At 51.5% G+C, this 20,839-nt stretch overlaps 1 long non-coding RNA gene and 2 pseudogenes across 2 annotated transcripts in view; 1 reads left to right on the top strand and 2 right to left on the bottom strand.

Moving 5' to 3' along the window:
• Positions 1-20,839, top strand: part of LOC106995686 (SH3 domain and tetratricopeptide repeat-containing protein 1-like) — a 33,186-nt pseudogene that overhangs the window by 5,412 nt on the left and 6,935 nt on the right. The window contains exons 3-6 of the transcript XR_013402564.1: positions 5,042-5,083; positions 6,814-8,470; positions 17,787-17,968; positions 19,168-19,314. The product of XR_013402564.1 is annotated as an SH3 domain and tetratricopeptide repeat-containing protein 1-like (transcript). The remainder of the gene's footprint in view (positions 1-5,041; positions 5,084-6,813; positions 8,471-17,786; positions 17,969-19,167; positions 19,315-20,839) is intronic.
• On the bottom strand, positions 10,474-11,156 carry LOC106996047 (uncharacterized). The gene is made up of 2 exons (XR_001442463.3): positions 10,711-11,156; positions 10,474-10,616 (listed from the first exon to the last, which is right to left on the bottom strand). It is a non-coding gene; the product is annotated as an uncharacterized LOC106996047 (long non-coding RNA).
• LOC722986 (B-cell CLL/lymphoma 7 protein family member C pseudogene) lies at positions 11,320-12,050 on the bottom strand (annotated as a pseudogene).

The following is a 20,839-nucleotide window of genomic DNA, read 5'->3' as shown; positions in this document are numbered from 1 at the left end:
TCAGTCTGGGAGCTTTTTGAGCCAGGATGAGCCAGGAAAAGGAATTTCACAAGATAATATAATCGCTTAAGGAAAGGACCGGTCATTTTCACTTATTTTGTGGTGGAATGTCATCAGTTAAGGTGGGACAGGGCATTTGCACTTCTTTTGTGATTCTTCAGTTACTTCAGGCCATCTAGGCATATAAGTGCAAGTCACAGGGGATGCGATGGCTTGGCTTGGGCTCAGAAGCATGACATTGCCCTCTTCCCGACCTTCCCTACCTTTTCCCTCCTGTGCGGTTCTCTCACAAAGTGAATGGCCTCAGCCACAGCTTCTCTGCAGCTGCATCAGACTGTGGAGACAGGAGTGGTGGCTCCTGCAGGGCCTGCTGTTCCCACGGAGCCCAGTCTTGCTTGCCGCTGCAACCTGGTCACCATTTTGCACCGAAAGTATGTAATTCTACGGAATGAGAGCCAACATGCTGGGAATGGAGGCGTCTTTATCACGGTGCTCTGCATATTTTAATCTTGGGTAGAAAGTATGGAAAAGTAAGTGATACCTGTGGTTTGATGTCAGAAGGACGTTGTCAACTTGACATGGACTGAGGATGTTCAGGTGCAACAGGCACCCCGGCTTCATTAAATGAGACTTCTCCATCTCCCTGCCAGGCACGCACAAGTGTATGGCCACATCTTATGTGTTATCCTTATCTAGAGTGCGCCTTGTCGTCATGCTTAAAGTTACATGATGATATTCTTCCTCATAGAGTAGGTCCCAAGCCGCATTGAACACAGAAATGTACTCTTGCTGTTCTACATCGAAAGTGCTTTCATCTACCAAGTGGGAGAGCAGTCCTAAAATCTGGGCTGGAATCACAGAAGGAAGGCTTTGGGAAGCAACAGATTCCCTAGTCCAAAGCTGGGTTTTGATGAACCTAGAAACAGGACCAAGAGAAGTGAATTTGCCTAAGGCCCTGACAGTGTCTCACGGTAGCATTTGAACGTAGCAGTTTCTTGACCTATTTCTTTAAATGATTAGTCATGCTTCCTCTGATTCCTATATAAACATATTCCTCATTCATTCTTTTGTTTCAGTGAATTATTGCAGTGCTACCACGTAACAGTATTTGAGTCAAAATGTGGCAGTGTTTGTCCCTTTCCAACGTTTTTAGTTGCACAGTTTGTCAAAGTTGTGCTAACAGTTTCTTGTTGGTTGCAAGGTGTCCTTTCAGAAGCCAATTGTGTGGTGTATTTACATTGCTTGTTGGAGGTAGTTTGGTTAGAACCTACTTCGAGTGGCTGGCGTGGGCCTGGGGGACAATGACAGCTGCCTGCTTCATGGGCAGAGATGAAGTAATTGCTTCCTAGGAAGTACCATCCTCCTGGCCACACTCTCCAGCCCATTTCCTTTGTGGTGGTTTCCTCGCATCTGCACGTTTCTGGCTTCATGTGAGTCTCATTGATTTTAGCATATGACTTCAGGCTGTGGGGAAGAATGGCCATGTTAGCACAGAGATGCACACAAAGGAACAACTGGCTAAATGTGAGGGAAGACATTCTTACAGGGGGTTTCATTTCTTTTATTCTTTAACAGGCAGTCTGGGAAGCATTCTGGACACTTGGCCTGCACTGTCACAGCTCCTCCCTGCAGGATCGCAGATGTTTGGAGATTGTAGTGATAACTGTTATCATTGAGAATGTCATTCTCACAGGCTCTAATAAGTCAGGATTTATTCAGTGTTAATTTGTTAAAGACAACTGTGTTTCTACCAAATCCATGGGAGACGTTTCTCCTGGCAGTGTTGCTGGGGGTATTCCCGTGGCTTAGTCTTAGGGAAACACGCCTTTGAATACTGCTGAAGCTGTGAGTACCCAAAGCGCACCGGAGTACTTTTGCCATACGGGGTGTTAGTCACTGATACACGTCTCAGTCAGACCTGATGGATTCTTGACCCCTTCCTTTCTTAGTTTTTTAATTTTTATTTTTTATTTTTGTTTTTTAAGAGCATAACCTCTCAGGTGGCCACCATGAATCTCTGGTGTTTTCAGTTGGCTGCAGCCTATTTGCCGTCTCTGGTTCAAACATACTGGAAGCCTGATGATGCTTCCCTCGGTTGTTCTGCTGTGTGACCTCCGCGCCTGCAGGGTCCAAGACTGTCAGAGCTGGGAGCCACCTTCACAACTACCAGGGTTTCCAGAACCTCCTTTATCTAGCCCTGGGGATGGAAGAAGTGTCATCAGAGGCGGAGGCTTATTAGGTTTACATGCCATTGATAACGAATGAGGAGGTTTTCTTTTATATGAGGGGAGCTTCTTAGAACGTGCTTTAGTAGGGTAAAGAAGCTTTTGAGGTTTGCTTTCTCTGGAAAGATAATTTGTGATCCTGCTGTTGCTTTCAACAAAAATATAATTTGCATACCAGTGCATGTTGTATTACTGAGCACTGGCTGACAAATGGTTCTTAACTCGTCATTCACTCCGCCACTGTTTCTTGAATGGCATATGTTTGCCAGCTGTAGTAGGAACTTGCTAGGCTCTAGGACTAACCGTTATGAAACGAGGGTCCTGGGGGAAGCAAATGCATATAACTATAAAGGTTTGAGGGGATATCAGAGGGGGTGCCTATAGGTGGAAAACTTCGTTCATTCATTGTCCCATCTAGGAGGTTTTGTGTCTTAGCAACGTGTTCCATAGCAACACATCCCTCTATCAAAATATTCATCATATTAAATTGAAATTCTCTGCTTAGGTATGTATTTTTCCGAATAAGTTTAGAACTGGTTAAGGACAGGCTATGGGGTATGTATTATATATATCTACACACACACATATATTTATATATATACACACATTACCGTTGTAAATATACAATATATATTTATATATATACACACATATATATTTCTCCCTCTCTATATGTACATACAACCCACACATATATATGCACACACACATATATATGAAACACACACACACACACACACACTTCTACTGCCAAGCACAGAAAGTCAAAGCTAGGCAACATTTCTTTTAGTGTTCATGAAAAAATAGATGTGTTAGTTGAGAGCGTCCTTAAGTTGCCAGGGGAAAGACAGGATGGATTCACAAAGGGAGATAGTGTTTTTTTTTTTTTTTCTTTGTTTAATTCTTCAATTCGAAATAATCCAGACTTATGGAAAAGTTGCAAAAATAGTACGGAGAATTCCCATATACTCTTCCCTCAGATTCCCCAAACATTTCACCCCATTTGTACTTTCTCTCTCTGTGGATATAATTTTTTTCTCTTCTGAAATGTTTTAGAGAGGAAGGTAGAATGCAGGGCAGGGTGAAAGGTGGAAGGAGAGAGGTGGGTTGGGAGGCTTTTTTTTTTTTTAACCTCCTGAGATGGAGTTTTGCTCTTGTCACCCAGGCTGGAGTGCAACGGCACGATCTCGGCTCACTGTAAACTCTGTCTTCTGAGTTCAAGTGATTCTCCTGCTTCAGCCTCCCGAATAGCTGGGAGTACAGGCACCCATCACCATGCTTGGTTAATGTTTTGTATTTTTAGTAGAGGGGTTTCACCATGTTGGCCAGGCTGGTCTTGAGCTCCTGACCTCTGATGATCCACCTGCCTTGGCCTACCAAAGTGCTTGGGATTACAGGCATGAGCCACTGTGCCTGGCGATTGGGAGGCTTTTGCAGTAACTCAAAGTGCTATGATGAGGGCTGGACCTGGTTGGAAATGATGAGGAAGGTGAGAAGTGGTTAGGTCTGGCATATATATTGAAAGGAGAGTTTAAATGGGTTGGATGACAAGAGAGAGAAAAAGAAGTTTTCAGGATGATGTCAAGGATTTTGGCCTGAGTAACTGGAAGACTAGAGATGCTGTTATTGGGATCGGGAAGACTATGGGAGGAGTGGGTTATAGCAGGGGGAATCAAAAGTGTGTTTTTGGCATGCTAAATTTGAGGTCCAAAAAGAGATGTCAAGAAGTGTTGGCTGGTCGCGGTGGCTCACGCCTGTAATTCCAGCACTTTGGGTGGCTGAGGTAGGCAGATCACCTGAGGTCAAGAGTTCGAGATCAGCCTGATAATTATTAAAATCGATCATTGATGTTTACTAATTAATCATATTATTGCTCCTAATACTGCAGGGGGTGTACACCTACCTGTGGTGTTGTTCCTAATATCCAGGGACAGAGAACATGATCTTAGTTTTAGTATCGCAGTAGGTGTACACTCACCCTGTGATACTGATCCTAATATCCAGGGTGTAGAGTATGACATGACTCCCAACATAGCAATGAATGGACAGCCACCCGGTCACATTGCTCCTAATATTCATGGAAGAAGCACATGATATTACTCCCAATATCGCAGGGAGGGTACAGCTCTTCTGTGATATGGTTCCCAGTATCCGGATGGGGAGAGGATGATAATAGTTCCAGTATCGCAGGCTGTGTTCACCCGCCCTGTGATATTGTTATGAGTATCCTGGAAGGGATATGACTCCCCATAGAGCAGGAGGCGTACATCCAGCCTGGGATATTGTTCATAATATCCATGGAGAGGAGAGGCTGATATTACTCCCAATATGGTAGGGGGTGTACATTCACCCTGTGATATTCTTCTTAATATTCCAAGGCTGAGAGGTTGATATTACTCCCAGTATCGCAGACACCGTACACCCCCGTGTGATACTCTTCCTGATATCCAGAAGGGGAGAAGATGGTATTAATCCCCATATCGCAGGAGGTGAACACCCACTCTGATATCTTTCCTAGTACGCATGGGGAGAGGGGATAATATTATTCCCAATATTGCAGAAGATGTACATGCCCCCCCGTGATATTGTCCTTAATATTCCAAGGCACAGAAGACGATGTTACTCCCAATATCGCAGAAAGTGTACACCCCCCAGTGATGTTGTTTCCATGATCCAGGAGGGAAGAGGATGATATGACTTTCAACCCTTGCACCCTGCAATGCTCTCACCCTGCAACACCGACACCAGCTCAACCTGACATGGGAGCAGAGGTGCTGGCTGGGGGTGTTCATTGCTTCTCTTTTCTCCCTTGCCAGACTCAGTAGAGGAAGCTGAGACCGAACAGCCACAGGAACAAGGTGGGTTTTGCCAGTGGCTCAGGCTTCCTCTGGTTATGAGTTGGGCCTTGGGGTAATTCCGGGGGAGGGGACAGAGCTGAGTACAGTGGGCATTGGATGCGACAGTCACCCCTCTGTGGTGCGGGCTGGGGGCTTGGGGGACGTCGCCTGAGGTGGGCCTGAACCTCCCGTCTACTCTGGCACTGGAGGCTGTGGGGTCCCACACTTCTTCCAATGAACATGCTGACCCCCGCCTGGTCCCCGACCGAGGTGGGGCATCCTTTCCACTGCTGGGGCCCACACGTAGCTGTGGGTTCCTTTTTCATGACCTGGAGAAGTTGCAGCTTGCCCTGTGCTCTGCCTCAGAGATGGGAGGCCACACAGCCCTCAGCGGGGAGCAGAATTCAGAGCCTTAGGTTGCAGGGGCCTCGACTGAGGTCCCTGAAGGGTCTGCTCCTTCCTGAGGGGCTGATTCAGGGAGGCCCTCCCGTCTCCCCTGTGCGACTCTGTCGCTTCCCCTCACACAGGGCCCGCATGTGGACAGCCTGGTGATGTGGATGCACCAAGGGCCCTTGGAAGTTCCCTGGGAATGGGATCCATCCCAGTACATTTGGGATGCAGGCACAAGGTCCCAGAGGAGGCCCGGGAAGCCAGTGGGGAAGGGAAGGCTGTTGTAGGTTTGCCTCGGGGAGGGGGTGGTTCCACTCTCTGCCAAAGTCTCTGGAGCAAAGGCACGTGGCTCTCCAGCTGCCCCAGAGGCCAGGGTAGTGGCTGGGAGGGGCTGTGTGCCTCTGCCGGGTGGGGGAGATTTCTTAGCTCATCTAGTGTAGTCAAGTCACATTTGCCTCTAAATCATATTTATTTATTTTTTTAATTCCAAGGCTTTACAGATGAATAAGGAGACAGATTGTATTGAAAATAGTTTTTACATGTGAGCTTGAAACAGAGAGTCTGTTTAAATCTAGTTTTTTCCTTCCCAGTAATGCCTCCTTTCATCCCAGGTTTTCCAACAGGAAATGCGCTTGTTTGCTCACCTCTGGGAGGGGGCTTTGGCTAGGAATCCACCAAAGCCAGCAGACACCAGTGGGCTGCTGGAGCAGTCTGGCCTTGGTTAACCCTTTAGGAACTGTGGGCTTCAGGTTTTCAGACCATCCAAGGTGAAAGTGGCCACAGGGGCCTGGAAGCTTTCCCATCCTTCCTGCAGGGATGGTCCGTTTCCCTGCACGGAGCTGGGTACATGGGTACAACACCCCTGTCCTGTGCCGTCGGTGGCTTTACCAATTTTGCATAGCAGCTTTTGAGCTGATCCATAGCTCTGATTGGCTGTTGAGGATTTCATGGATTCCTGTACCCCACCGGGGGGCCCAACATGCTGACAAAAGTTACATTTGTAGTTGTTGTGCTGCATATACATGGGTCCAGTTAGAAGGCTTTGATTCTTTCTAAAGGGAAAGGCATCTCTGAGGGATCACTGAGCTGACATAGTCTCCTAAAACCATGGTGTGAAGTGGCGACAAAGCAGGACAGAAGGGTGATTTTGTAGGAGAGTCGGGCCACGGGCCTGCGTGTTCTGTGTGTCCCCGGAGTTCGTACGTGCTCCAGACCCCGGGTTTGCATTGCGCATAATTCTCAAGGGCTCATGGCAAGCTGCGCCAGGGACACAGAGGACGGGGATGCGGGGATCCTGCCCCAAGTGGACCAAGGACTCACTGTTGGACTCTAATCTGTCTAGGTGTTTTTGTGACTTGCAGAAATACCTCCACCTTGCCTGGGCCTGGAGCCACAGGAGACCCTGCCGAAGGTGAAGAATGTTCTGGAACAATGCAAGACCTGCCCAGGCTGCCCCCAGGAGCCAGCGTCCTGGGGTCTCTGTGTAGCATCCAGCAACGTGAGCTTGCAGGACCCCGAGGAGCCCTCCTTCTGCTTGGAAGCTGAGGACAACTGGGAGGATCCAGAGGCCCTGAGATCACTGCTGCTGTTCCTGAACACCTCTGGATTCAAGGCCAGCTTCTGTGGCCTGTACAACGTGGCGCTGCCATGGCTGAGCAGCATGTTCAGCAGCTTTAGCGACGAGGAGGAGCTGACTGGGCGCCTGGCACAGGCCCCAGGGGCGGCCAAGAAAGGTGGCCTCCTCATGGCCCTGGCCAGGTTCTGCTTCCTCCTGGGGCGGCTGTGCAGCAAGAGGCTCAAGCTGTCCCAGGCCCGGGTGTACTTGGAGGAAACACTGGGGGTCCTGGAGGGCAGCTTTGGGGACCTGTTCCTGGTGGTGGCTGTGTACGCCAACCTGGCCAGCATTTACTGGAAGCAGAACCAGGAGAAGTGTACACAGGTGGTTCCCAAAGCCATGGCCCTGCTCCTGGGGACGCCCGGCCACATCTGCAGCACCGAGGCAGACGGGGAGCTCCTGCAGCTGGTGCTGCAGTGGGCGGTGGGTGGCCAGAGCCAGCAGGTCTAGGCTGGGGCCTGCTTCCTGCTGGCCAGGCACCACGTGCACCTCAAGCAGCCTGAGGAGGCCCTGCCCTTCCTAGAGCAGCTGTTGTTTTTGCACAGGGACTCGGGAGCCCCAGACGCTGCGTGGCTCTCAGACTGCTGCCTACTCCTGGCTGACATCTACAGCCGCGAGTGCCTGCCCCACCTGGTGCTGACCTGTGTCAAGGTGGCCTCATTGAGGACACAGGACTCGCTGGCTGGTTCGCTGAGGAACGTGAACCTGGTGCTCCAGAACGCCCTCCAGCCCCACAGCCTCCCCACCCAGACTTCCCACTACCTCAGGCGAGCGCTGGCCTCCCTAACCCCAGGCACAGGCCAGGCACTGCGCGGCCTTCTCCACGCCAGCCTGGCCCAGCCGTACAGCCACCATGGCTACCATGGCCCAGCCATCACCTTCATGACACAGTCGGTGGAAACCAGTGCTGTTGCCGGAGTCCGTGCCATCGTGGACCCCCTGGTGGCCCTGGCCTGGCTGCATGTGCTTCATGGGCAGAGCCTGGTGGCCCTGAACATCCTGCAGTCTGTCCAGGATGCAGTGGTAGTCAGCGAGGACCAGGAGGGTGTGATTGCCAGCATTGGTGGCCGTGGCTCTGAAGAGGACGGGACGGACGAGGCAGGCAGCCGAGGGCTACTACCACGCCCTATGGGTGGCTTGGGACCTGGGCCAGCGGAGGAACCAGGCAGTGTTGCTGGCCAACTTTGGCACCTTGTGCCTGCACGCGGGTGCCAGCAGGCTGGCCCAGCACTACCTCCTGGAGGCTGTACGTCTGTTCTCGAGGCTTCCCTGTGGGGAGTGTGGCCGGGACTTCACCCACATACTCCTGGGCTACCTCTTCACCCGCCAGGGCCCGGCCCAGCAGTGCAAGGGCTGCTAGGAGTGGGCCCTTCTGGTCGCCGTGGAGATGGACCACGTGGAGAGTGAGTGCCCCAGTTCCTCCTGTGCGCCTTCTGGGACCACTTGGGTCAGGGCACACCTAGGGTTTGTGATTCGGAAACAAGTGGTGGTTTTTCCACCATCGAAAGTGCTGAGTCATGGCCAGCAGCAGATGTTGGCAAACGCCCTGGAGATGTTGGAACTGAACTGTCGATTCCTTCCTGGGCAGGGGTCACCGCGAAGGATCACCGACACGAGATTCACAGCAGAGAGTTATTTATTACTAGCGCGCTAGGGTCCCAAGCTCTAAGTTGGCCCTGGGACCCCGACTGCTTGTTACAGGCTGTTGATATAGGCAAACACAAATTCAAACATAGCTTAGGGCGCGAAATTCAAACAAAGCTTTAGGCTTGTGGTAATTGGGTCTGTCTATGGCCTGAGCAAGGTGTCTTGTTCTAATTGGTTAGAGCAGGACCTTATGAGGTTTTTTCCTGGAGTTGTTGATTCCGGGAACTTCGAGGCAGGGTGGGACCCCCGGAATTGGCAGGGTGGGACCCCATGAGGTTGTTTCCCGGAATTGGCAGGGTGGGACCCTATCAGGGTGGGACCCTATTGAGGCAGGGTGGGACCCTATCCAGAGCCACCTGGTGTTAATTTTTTAAGTTGTTGTTGTTGTTGTTGTTTTTTTTTTTTTTTTTTTATGAGGCCTAGTTTCTAAGTTTTATGCGGCCTAATTTCATTCCCTCCTCTTTTTGTGTCAGAGGCTGAGCCTCTTCTTCAGTCCTGAGGGTCTGGTATTGTTGGGTCAGAACTATAGCATGTACTATGTTTATTTTATTTTTAATAAGGGTGAGTAAGCGGTTGAGGATGTATGGCCTGAAAGTCAGGATGAGCGTGAGCAGGATGAGGGGTCCTAAGATGGTGGAGATTAGGGTGCTAAGCCAAGGGGATTGGTTGTACTAATTTTTATTTTTATTTTTATTTTTATTTTTATTTATTTTTTTTTTTTTTTGAGACGGAGTCTCGCTGTGTCTCCCAGGCTGGAGTGCAGTGGCGCGATCTCGGCTCACTGCAAGCTCCGCCTCCCGGGTTCACGCCATTCTCCCGCCTCAGCCTCCCAAGTAGCTGAGACTACAGGCGCCTGCCACCTCGCCCGGCTAATTTTTTGTATTTTTAGTAGAGACGGGGTTTCACCGTGTTAGCCAGGATAGTCTCGATCTCCTGACCTCGTGATCCACCCGCCTCGGCCTCCCAAAGTGCTGGGATTACAGGCTTGAGCCACCGCGCCCGGCCTCTTGTACTAATTTTTAAACTAACTTTGTTGAGATTTTCTCTTTTTTTTTTCTTGTCTAATCTTTTTCTTAGTTTTGCCATAGAATCTTTAACTATTCTTGAATGATCTGCATAAAAACAACATCGCTCTTTCAGGGCTGCACAGAGCCCGCCCTCTTTCAGAAAGACAATTTCTAGTCCTTGTCGGTTTTGTAATATAACTTCAGACAGAGAAGTCAAGGACTTTTCAAGTTTTGTGATAGATTGTTTTATGGCTCTAAGGTCTTTATCTATGGCTACTTTAAGTTGTTGCAGATGATGGTTATCATGCACTAGGGCTGCTGTCCCGGTCTTAACTCTAGCCGCTACCTTAATTCTTAACATGTCGGCGAGGGTGAGGGAGATTAAGGGCGGGGAGGTGCTTTGAGGAGCTTTTAGTTGGGGCTTCCCGCGGCTGATGGACACCTTTCTAGCCTGTCCTTTCTATTCTTGTCTATCCTGAGGAGTCTCTAATAGGACTCCTGTGGGACCAGTAAACCGGGGGCCTGTGTCTTTTATCTTTCCTGATATATATATATATATATTTTTTTTTTAGGTTGAAATAGAGGTCTGGAAACCAAGTCTTTATAGGAGCATTCTCGGAGGTCTTATTTAAGACCTCTTGATTATTAAAATTAATTATCTGTCAGGTCAGGCTAAATGGCCGGTGGGGGGTTAGCGTCAAAAACTATACTAGAGACGGCGCAGGGAAGAAGGGCAAACAATAAGCAAGGAGTTAGATACGAGAGAGTCTTATCTTGAGCGGGTCCGCGGAGCGTCGGAGTTTCCATGTCTTAAGTGGTGTTGGTCCGGACGTCTCTGGAGCAGCCTTGGCGTGGGATGCGTGGATCTAAGTGGAGATTCCGTCAACCTTTATGGCTGTGGGCGTGGTCAGGAGAACAATGTAGGGTCTTTTCCACCGAGGCTCTAGTCCTTGAGTGCGGTGCCGTCTAATGTAGACAGAGTCTCCCACCTGGAAGGGGTGACTGGTCTGTGGATGTCCTGGTTGGTACAGTTCTGCCAAGGGGGCCCAGATTTGGGCCTGTACTGCTTGGAGTCTTTTTAGCCGAGCCTGTAGGTCAGTTTTAGGATCGGAGGGGGAGAAGGAGTTAAGCAAGGTTGACAAAGGGGGAGGTCCTCCGTAGAGGATTTCATATGGAGTGAGCCTAAAACGGTTAGGTGTATTTTGGGCCCTTAACAGAGTTAAGGATAGGAGGCGTCTCTAATCTTTTAAAGCAGTCTCTAAGGTCAATTTAGTAAGGGTCTCTTTTATTGTTTTATTTATTCTTTCTACCTGTCCTGAGCTCTGGGGTCTATAGGCACAATGTAATTTCCAATTAATCCCCAATATCCTGGCGAGCCCCTGACTTACCTGAGAAACGGAGGCCGGCCCGTTATCTGACTTAATTACCTTGGGAAGTCCGAATCTAGGAAAGATCTCTTCTAAAATTTTCTTGGCTACTATGTGTGCCGTTTCTTGCCGGGTGGGGTAGGCTTTTACCCATCCTGAAAAGGTATCTACAAACACCAGTAAGTACTTATATCCAGCATAGTGAGGTTTTACTTCTGTGAAGTCTTTTTCCTAATAGACTCCTGGGCGGTTACCACGAGTTCGTTTCCTTTCTGGCACTTGGGTAGCCCCAGCGTTTACCTGCTGACAGACCTTACAGGCAGACGTCACTTGTTCTACGAGGGTACTTGCCTTTGGGATTAGAAAGTCAGTTTTTTCAATCAGTAATTTTAGCTTTCGATTACTCAAGTGTGTCCAGGCATGCATCTGCTGGATCATTGCCAGGGCCTCCTTGGTCAGCATTGGGGGTTCGTCAGTGCTGCCAGCAGTTATGCCCCCGGGATTTTTCTCTTGGCCCAGCCGTGGGGGCTGAGCCTCCTCAGGGACCCCTTCTGGGGGTCCGGCAGGTGACACAGGGCGGCTGGGCTGGGGGGTGCCCCCAGGACTGGGCTCTGTGCCTTTTTGCAGGGAACCTTCCGAATGGAAACTCTGGTTGCTGTTCTCATCATTGAGATCCAGCAGGATGAGAGGGCCACCCCCTTGGGGACTGGCGCCCCTGCCCCGACGTTCCCAGCCACGGGATCTCTTTGCCCCGCCACCTGCCCGCCTTCGCTCCTCCTCCTGGGGGTCCACCACTGGCACTCACTTGAAGATATGAAGGGAAGTGTCGCCCACAGTCACTCATTGCTTCTTCCATTTCCGGACCTTCTCGATGGTCGCCATTACCTTCTTGATGTCATCTTCGGCCCGGCTCCGGGTCTCGGCCCGTACGGTCCGGCCGGCCATGCTGGCGGGGCTGGGGCTGGAGCCGAGCCCGCGGCAGGGCCGCCTCCCGTCCGGCGGGCTCAGGCTCGGTGCCAGGCCCGGGCGCCGCGCTCTCAGCCTGCCGTCCCCCCGGGAGTTGGCCGCGCCCTCTTTCGTCCTTAACGCCTCCGCGAGTCCCCTGTTCTTTGCAGTAGGCACACTGGTCTTTTTCCACTTTTGGCCACCTCCACTTCTCTCCTTCTCTCCCTGGTCCTTTCTCTCTCACAACTGCCGCCAGGATTTTTGTTAAATGCTTATCCTTTACTCGGTTCTTACGATCCTCTCGCTCTATCTGTTCCTTCGCTAACCTGGCTTCCCTTTCCTCGGGGGTTTCTTTCTTATCTTGGCCAAATTTGTGGGGCGCTTTCCTGCCCCTTTGAGACCCGCCAACAGAGCCTGGCGATAGATTTGGAGACTCTCCCTACCTGGTGCTGTTTCATAGTCCTAGTCTGGGCGGGTGAGGGGAAATCCCTCGTCTATTTTATTGGGAAGTTGGGTTGGGAGGCCTCCTGGTCCTGGCACATTTTTCCGGGCCTCCAGGAGGACTTGCTGCCTTTCTTCAGTGGTTAGGAGGACCTGCAAGAGTTGCTGGCAATCATCCCAAGTGGGCTGGTGAGTGAGGAGAATGGATTTTATTAACGAGGTTAGGGCCTGGGGGTCTTGGGAAAAGGAAGGGTTATGGGTTTTCCAGTTGTAGAGGTCAGAGGCAGAGAAGGGCCAGTACTGGACAGTGACAGTACGGAGGGGAAAAAGGGAGGATTGCTAAGTGGAAGGGCCTTCTGGGTCCTCAGTCCGCCGCAAGCGGAGACGAGGAGGTGTCGGCGGCGGCGTCCGAGGGGTGAGTTTGGGCGGGGCTGGAGAAGGAGACGGGGTGGAGGGAGGGGCCGAGGGAGAAGTTGGAGAAAGGGTAGGGGCCGAGGCGGTAGAGGAAAGAGTTGGGGACAAGACAGGGGGCAAGGGTGAAGCGTAAGGTGGAGGTCCCAGAAGGGGGTTCATCTGGGAGGACTGGCTTATGCGGGTCCGGATTCCGATTCTTTGGGGCTTCTAAGGCAAGGAGGGTAGATTGGGATGGGGAAGGGGAATGGAGGAAGGGTTTCACCCAAGAGGGAGGATTTCGGACCAGATCCTCCCAAATAATTATGTAGGCCACCTGGTCCTGGTGTCCGAGTGGCCCAGGATCCATCACTGTTGCTTTAACCTGTAAGATAATTGGGAGGTCCAATGTTCCGTCCCGGGGCCACCCAACATGGAGGGTAGGCCACTTGGACGAGCAGAATTTTCGCCATCGCCCCTTACGGAATTCTATGGAGAGGTTGTGGGCTCGAGCCCGAACGTCAGGGAAGTGAGTCAGGGTCAGAGACAAAGGAGTCGTCAACGTCTGTCTTATTTCGTCCACGTATAACAAGGACAAAACGAAAGTAACAAAAACAAAGACCAGACAAGTAAGGAGAAGCCGCGCGGCCAGAGAGTGGCGCCACAAGATCACAAAATATTCAGACGGCAGGGGCGACCTGCCTACAGATTTGAGGAGGCTGACTGAGTCGTCAGCCTTCTCCCAGACTACCGCCAGGGCGTCCCCCGGGGCGGAAGTGGGAAGGTGCCGGACACGTCTGTCCCCCTTCCCCACTTAATTCAGAAGGAGTACTCCCCAGAGTTCAGAGTTAGCCGGCAAGACAGACAGAACAAAACGAAAGTACCTGGTAGGTCCGTTCAGTCAGCAGTCCGTGGCCCGGGCCAGATGGGTCTCTGCCGGATGGGTCGGGGGTCCTCGGACGACCCCACTTCCTGGCCAATGCACCAAATGTTGGAACCGAACTGTCGATTTCTTCCTGGGCAGGGGTTGCCGCGAAGGATCACCGACACGAGATTCACAGCAGAGAGTTATTTATTACTAGAGCGCTAGGGTCCCAAGCTCTAAGTTGGCCCTGGGACCCCGACTGCTTGTTACAGGCTGTTGATATAGGCAAACACAAGTTCAAACATAGCTTAGGGCGCGAAATTCAAACAAAGCTTTAGGCGTGTGGTAATTGGGTCTGTCTATGGCCTGAGCAAGGTGTCTTGTTCTAATTGGTTAGAGCAGGACCTTATGAGGTTTTTTCCTGGAGTTGTTGATTCCGGGAACTTCGAGGCAGGGTGGGACACCCGGAATTGGCAGGGTGGGACCCCATGAGGTTGTTTCCCGGAATTGGCAGGGTGGGACCCTATCAGGGTGGGACCGTATTGAGGCAGGGTGGGACCCTATCCAGAGCCACCTGGTGTTAATTTTTTAAGTTTTTTTTTTTTTTTTTTTTTTTTTTATGAGGCCTAGTTTCTAAGTTTTATACGGCCTAATTTCAGAGACAGGCCGTTCCCATGCAGGGCCAGGCCCTCTGTGCCCTACTGAAGCAGCCAATTTTTCCTGGTTTGCCCAGGGACCATCCTGCCTTGAGCGTGGAAAGTCCTGCATGCTGGGAATCCCTAGACATAACCCTGGGATCAAGGCATGTTGTGCTGAGCTGGGACTTGGGGCCCCTCCATGAGTCAGGCTCTGAACGCCAGTTCTTGTGCCTGTGTTTGCTTGGAATCTCGGCAGCCCTGTGTACCGGTCATCCCACTTCACAGAGGACACGGGGCGGGTGATTGCCCAAAGCCACGGAGCAGTTCACGCAAAAGCAGCTTGTGCTGAGTGTGTCAGGCCACACCCACAATGGGGCTTGTGCGGTCCTCGGGAGGGAGGTGCTGAGCGTGGGAATGTGAGCTTCAGGCCAGAGAAGCCACAAAAGGGTGAGTGGCGTGATGGCGGGGCAGCACTTGGCCCCGGATGAGGGAAGCCTCTTTAGTCTGGGACCAGAGGGTTGAGAGGATTTAGTCAAGTAATAGGTGTGGATGAGGGGCTGGTGGTGTAGCCTGTGTGAAGGCCCAGGGGTGAGAGAGTGGGGGTGAGTCAGCGAGGATGGGTGGGGTTTGAGTGGTGGTGAGTGAGCGGGAGTGTGAGTGGGGATGAGTGGGGTGTGAGTGAGGGTGAGTGAGCGGGAGTGTGAGTGGGGATGAGTGGGGTGTGAGTGGGGGTGAGTGAACGGGAGTGGGAGCGGGGATGAGTGGGGTGTGAGTGGGGGTGAGTGAGCAGGGCTTATGCAGGGAGGTGCAGAGTTGGGAGTAGGTGGGCTGGGTGCTGGATAGTGAGAAGCTCTTCTGGAGAGCTAAGCAGGGTCTGGGGCCTCAGGCTGTGGCTTGGCCTTTTCCCCAAGAGCACTGGGGAGCCATGGAGTGCTATCGAACAGTCAGTGCAGACCGAGCAGTGAACGGACAGTAGGTGGGCAGGGCTGTCCGAAATGTAGGTCGCAGAGAATAGATGAGGAAGTTGAGTGCAGGGAAACGGCTGAGACAAGGGATACTGTTGACTCCCCTCTGCCTTGCAGCGCTTTGTCATGGCATAGTGAGACTACTCAGAGGTGCCTCCTGTGGTCTGGACCAGAGCTCCAGGGGCTGTGCCCAAATCTGAATGTGCTCATTTCCCAGCACAGGCCTGGCACCCACTCTTGGCCCTAGGAGGGATGAGATTTTGGAAAGGACCGTGTGAAGGGGCCCCGGTCCCACACATCTGCCCAAGGAGGGTTGGGGGGTTCAGACCCAGGCTTCTTCCCCAGGGGCATTCTGTGACTGGAAGGAGACCCTCCAGGAACCCAGCGCCCCAGCCCCCGCTGCAGCCTCCGGTGGCTCCTGGCACAATAGCCTGTGGCACCTCCTCCTACGAGGCCCTCCCCTGGGTGCTGGGGGATTCAGACTTGGAAATGCAGGCCAGGGAACGGGGATCATGCTTCCCTGTCTCCCCACCCTGCGCTGAACGGTCGAGGAGACCGAGGGCGGGGCTGACACCCCACATGCTTCCTTGGGGTCATTTTTGAGTCACTTTCGGTAGTTTGTGTCCTTCTAAGAGTTTGGCTGTTGTGTCTAGATGGTCTGGTTTCTTGGTGTACAATTGTTCGTAGTGTTTTTATGGAATCCTTTTATTTCTGTCAGGTCGGCAATAATGTTTCCTCTTTCATTTCTGATTTTAGAAACTTGGGTTTGTAATTGTTTATTTATTTTTATTAGAGATGGGGTCTTATCATGTTCTCCCAGGGGGGTCTTGAATGCTGGCCTCAGCGATCCTTCCCCCTCGGTCTCACAAAGTGCTGGGATGACAGGCGTGAGCCATGGTGCTCAGTCTCTGATTTTAGTCGTTTGTGCCCCATCTTTCTTTTCTTGGTCAGTCTGGTGAAAGATTTGTCAATTTTGTTATTATTTTCAAAAAACCCACTTTTGGTTCTGTTGATTATCTCTTTTGTTTTTCCATTCTCTGTATTTTTACTTCCCATTTCCACTCTCACGTTTATTATTTTCTTCCTTTTATTCACTTTGGGTTTAGTTCATTTTCTAGTTTCTCAAGGTGGAAAGTTAGGCTTTTGATTTGAGATTTTTCTTCTTTCTTTGAATGTAGACATTTACAGTTATAAATTTCCCCTTCAGCACTGCCTTAGCTACATCTTGGTGTTTTTGATACACTGTGCTATTTTTTTTCTTTTTAAAGTTTTGCTCTATTGCCCAGGCTGGGTTGCAGTGGTGCAATCTTGGCTCACTGCAACTTCTACCCAGGTTCAAGTCATTCTCATGCCTCAGCCTCCTGAGTAGCTGGAATTACAGATGTGCACCACCACACCCGGCTAATTTTTGTATTTTTTTTTATAGAGACAGAATTTCACCATGTTTCCCAGGCTGATCTCAAACTCCTGGACTCAAGCGATCCTCCCGCCTCGGCCTCCCACAGTGCTGGGATGAGAGGCGTGAGCCACCGTGCTGGCCCGGGCTGTGCATTTGTTTGTATTCTTTTCAAATTAATTTTCAGTTTCCCTGATGGTCTCTTCTTTGACTCACTGGTTGTTTAGGAGTGTGTAGTTTCCACATATTTTTGAATTTCCCACGTTTCCTTCACTGTCGATTTCCAGTTTCGTGCCAGTACAGCTGAAGAACACCTCTGCTTTGGTCTCGGTCCTTCTCCCTTCACCGAGGCTCATTTTGTGGCCTGGCACATGGTCTGTCATGGGGAATGTCCCATGGGCGCTCAACAGGACTGTGTATTCAGCTGTTGTTGGGGGCCGTGTGTGACAGATGTCCATTTGGCGTACCTGGTTTCCAGTGTTAATCTTCGCAATCAGAAGCTTTCCACCGTTCCCAGCGCCCTGGCTTTGGGAGAGGCCAGCGAGCCTGTGGGTTTGGAGCCTGGTTGCATGAGAGAAGCATGTGTGGAAATGCCAGGGGCCGGCTTTGAACCCCATTCCCCCAACATGATGCCATGTGTGGCAGACATGACGCTTGGCTTTGCTCTCTCAGGGTTCCATCTGCGACAGGGGCTACTTGTGCCCCTGGTCTCATCATCTCAGGCTGAAGACGGCCCTGGTCCTGGCCAGAGGGGCTTTGTGAAGCAGAAATAGATGGCCTGGTGCAGGGGCCGAGCCTGGCCAGGACCTTGGCCCTGGGAGTTGTAAAGAAGGCCAGCCTGTACCATGAACATGTGCACCAAGCTGTGCCCATGTCACGGTGTGCTCGGCGCCTGCCCTTGCACAGGTGCATGGCCTGTCTGAGCCCAGGCTCCCCGCCTATGGGGCCCAGGTTCACAGAGGTGTGAAAGAGACAAGCACAGAGCAGGGGCCTCCGAACCCAGCCAGCCTCGCTTCAATGCTGGGAGGCTGACGTCTTCCATTTTGTCTTCTGCCCAGGCCAGCTGCGGGCCGTCCAGTGGCTGTGCTACTTCTACAGCGTCGTCATGCCCAGCGAGACCCAGTGTGTCATCTACCACGAGTTCCAGCTCTCCCTTGCCCGCAAGGTGGCCGACAAGGTGCTGGAGGGGGCAGCTCCTGGAGACCACCAGTCAGCTCTACGGGTCCCTGGGCACCGAGCGGTGAGGGCTGGCTTTGCAGTGGTGGGGGTGTGGAGGGGGGCAAGGGGGTTGGGGGGGCTGGGAGGGGGGCACAGGGAAGCTGGCCCAGGGCCTCCTCAGCCCCTTTCCTTTGGATCATTTGGTTCCTTGGCATCAGATGCTTTGAGCTGGTGGGTCTGGGGTCGTCCCAGGGCTGCTGCTGGCTTGTGAGTCCCAGCTTGAGTCTCCCTTGTTGGGTCAAAGGTCATCTCAACCCCAGCAGAGACAGTACATGCACACTGGGCTGTTCTTCCTACTATGGTGGCCTTTGTCATCTGACCTCTGCCTGCCCTGAGTCTTCACTCCTGGCCTTCATCTGTCCCCTTAAATGTGACCACAGCAGCCACCTGTGGCTTCTCTCCCACAGAAGACAGAGCCAATTGTGTCACCTGCTTCCCTGGGGCAGGGTTTCAAGGTCTCACGTCCCATATGTGGCCCACTGGTCTTCCCCCGAGCATGCTGACCTGGTGGGGTAACCATGGCCCTGGCCACCCCACCCACAGGGCCTGGTGACATTGCTGCAGTCACAGCCCCTCAAGTGTTGGACTTACTGAGAGAGCAGGTAAGGGGCCAGATTCCATGGGGACCCGGGAGACTGGCTCCAGTCTTGGCCTCAGGTTCACAGAAGGAAAATGGGCCAGTGTGCTAGAGCCATGCTTCTCAAAGTGTAGTCCCTGGACCAGCAGAGCAGCATCCATGTCACCTAGGAGCTTGTGGCAAGTGGGAGTTCTAGGGCCTGCCCCAGGCCTGTGGAGCCGGAAGCTCTGGGGGCAGGGCCAGCAAGCTATAAGGACAGTCCTCCGGGTGACTGTGATGCCTGCACACCTTGAGAACCATCGGCCTAGATAGCCTCTGAACACTAACGGCTCCTGGTGCGTCTGGAGAAGACACAGGCCATGTCTGGGAGGCCGGGGAGATGGACTAGCATACTCCTCCTGCCACAGGGCAGCATGATGCTCGATTCCCTCAGAAGGATGTCCTTCATCTTTCCCATGCCGTGTGTGTTCACCCTGGCCCTCCCAGCAGCCTGGGAAGGGCAGAACACTGCACACACAAGAGGGCCGTTCCCAGTCCCCACATGCCAGATTCATCTGTCACCAGACCCACGGGAGGAGGCAGACTGGTTCCAGGAGGATGAGAGCCCTTGTTCTGACACCTGTGTCTGATTCCAGCGATTCCAGGGCCTACAAATCCGCTCTGGACTACACCAAACGAAGTCTGGGCATTTTCATTGACCTCCAGAAGAGAAGGAGGCGCATGCCTGGCTGCAAGCAGGGAAGATCTACTACCTCCTGCGGCAGAGCGAGCTGGTAGACCTGTACATCCAGGTGAGTGGCAAGGGATGCAGGAGGGCCCCTGTGCTGTTCACTCTCTGTCCATCCACCCATCCACTCATCCTTCCATCATCTATTTACCTGTTCATCCTTCCATCCATCCATCATCCATCCATCTGTCCTTTCATCCATCCATCATTCATCCATCCTTTTATCATCCATCTATTCACCTGTCTATCCATCCATTCATCGTTCTGTCATCTATCTGTTTACCTGTTCATCCTTCCATCCATCCACCAACTATCCATCCATCCATTCTTCCATCATCTTCCCATACACCTGTGGGTCCTTCCATCCATCCATCCATCCATCCATCCTTCCATCATCCATCCATTCACCTGTTCGTCTTTCCACGCATCCATCATGCATCCATCCATCATCTATCCATCTTTTTATCCAGCTATTCACCTGTTCGTCCATCCATCCATCCTTCCATCTATCTTTCTGTCATCGATCCAACTGTTCATCTGTCATTCATTAATCTGTTCACTTGTTCATCTATCCATTCACCTGTTTGTCCATCCATCCATCCTTTCATCCATCCTTCCATTATCCATCCATTCAGCTGTTCATCCTTCTATCCATCCAACCATCTTCCATGCATCCATGATCCATCCATTCACCTGTCCATTTATTCATTCATCATTCATCTTTTTATCATCCATTCATTCACCTGTCCATCCATCCATTCATTCACCTGTTCATTCATCCATTCACCTGTTCATCCATGCCTCCATCCATCCTTCCATCATCCATCCATTCACCTCTTCATTCTTCCATCCATTCATCCTTTCATCATCTATCTACTCACCTGCTCATCCTTCCATCCATCCATCCTTTCATTATCTATCCATTCACCTGTTCATCCATCCCTCCATCCATCTTCCATCCATCCTTCCCTCATCCATCCATTTACCTGTTCATTCTTCCATCATCCATCCTTCCACCATCCATCCTTCCATCATCTATCCACTCGCCTGCTCATCCTTCCATCCATCCATCCACCCATCCATCATCCATCCATTCACCTGTTCATCCTTCCATTCATCCATCCATCATCCACTCATCCATCCATCATTCATCCATTCTTTTATCGTTCATCCATTCAGCAACCATCCATCCACCTGTTCGTCCGTCCATCCTTTCATCCATCCATCCTTCCATCATCCATCCATTCACCTGTTTGTCCTTCCATCCATCCATCATTCATCCATCCATCATTCATCCATCCATTTATCCATTCGTCCATATATCCATCAATCTATCATCCATCCATCCTTCCCTCATCCATCTACTCACCTCCTGTTCATCCTTCCATCATTCATCCATTCATCTATTCATCCTTCCATCGATCCATCCGTCCATTTATCCATCCATCCATTTATCCAACCATTCATCCATCATCCATCCCAGTGTCCATTCATCCATCCATCATTCATCCATCCTTTTATCATCCATCCATTCACCCGTGTATCCATCCATTCACTTTTTCATGTGTACATCCATCCATCCATTCATC

This window comes from Macaca mulatta, chromosome 13 (assembly GCF_049350105.2).
Source record: "Macaca mulatta isolate MMU2019108-1 chromosome 13, T2T-MMU8v2.0, whole genome shotgun sequence".
Lineage (NCBI taxonomy): Eukaryota > Metazoa > Chordata > Mammalia > Primates > Cercopithecidae > Macaca > Macaca mulatta.
This window is presented reverse-complemented; position numbering and strand designations above follow the sequence as displayed.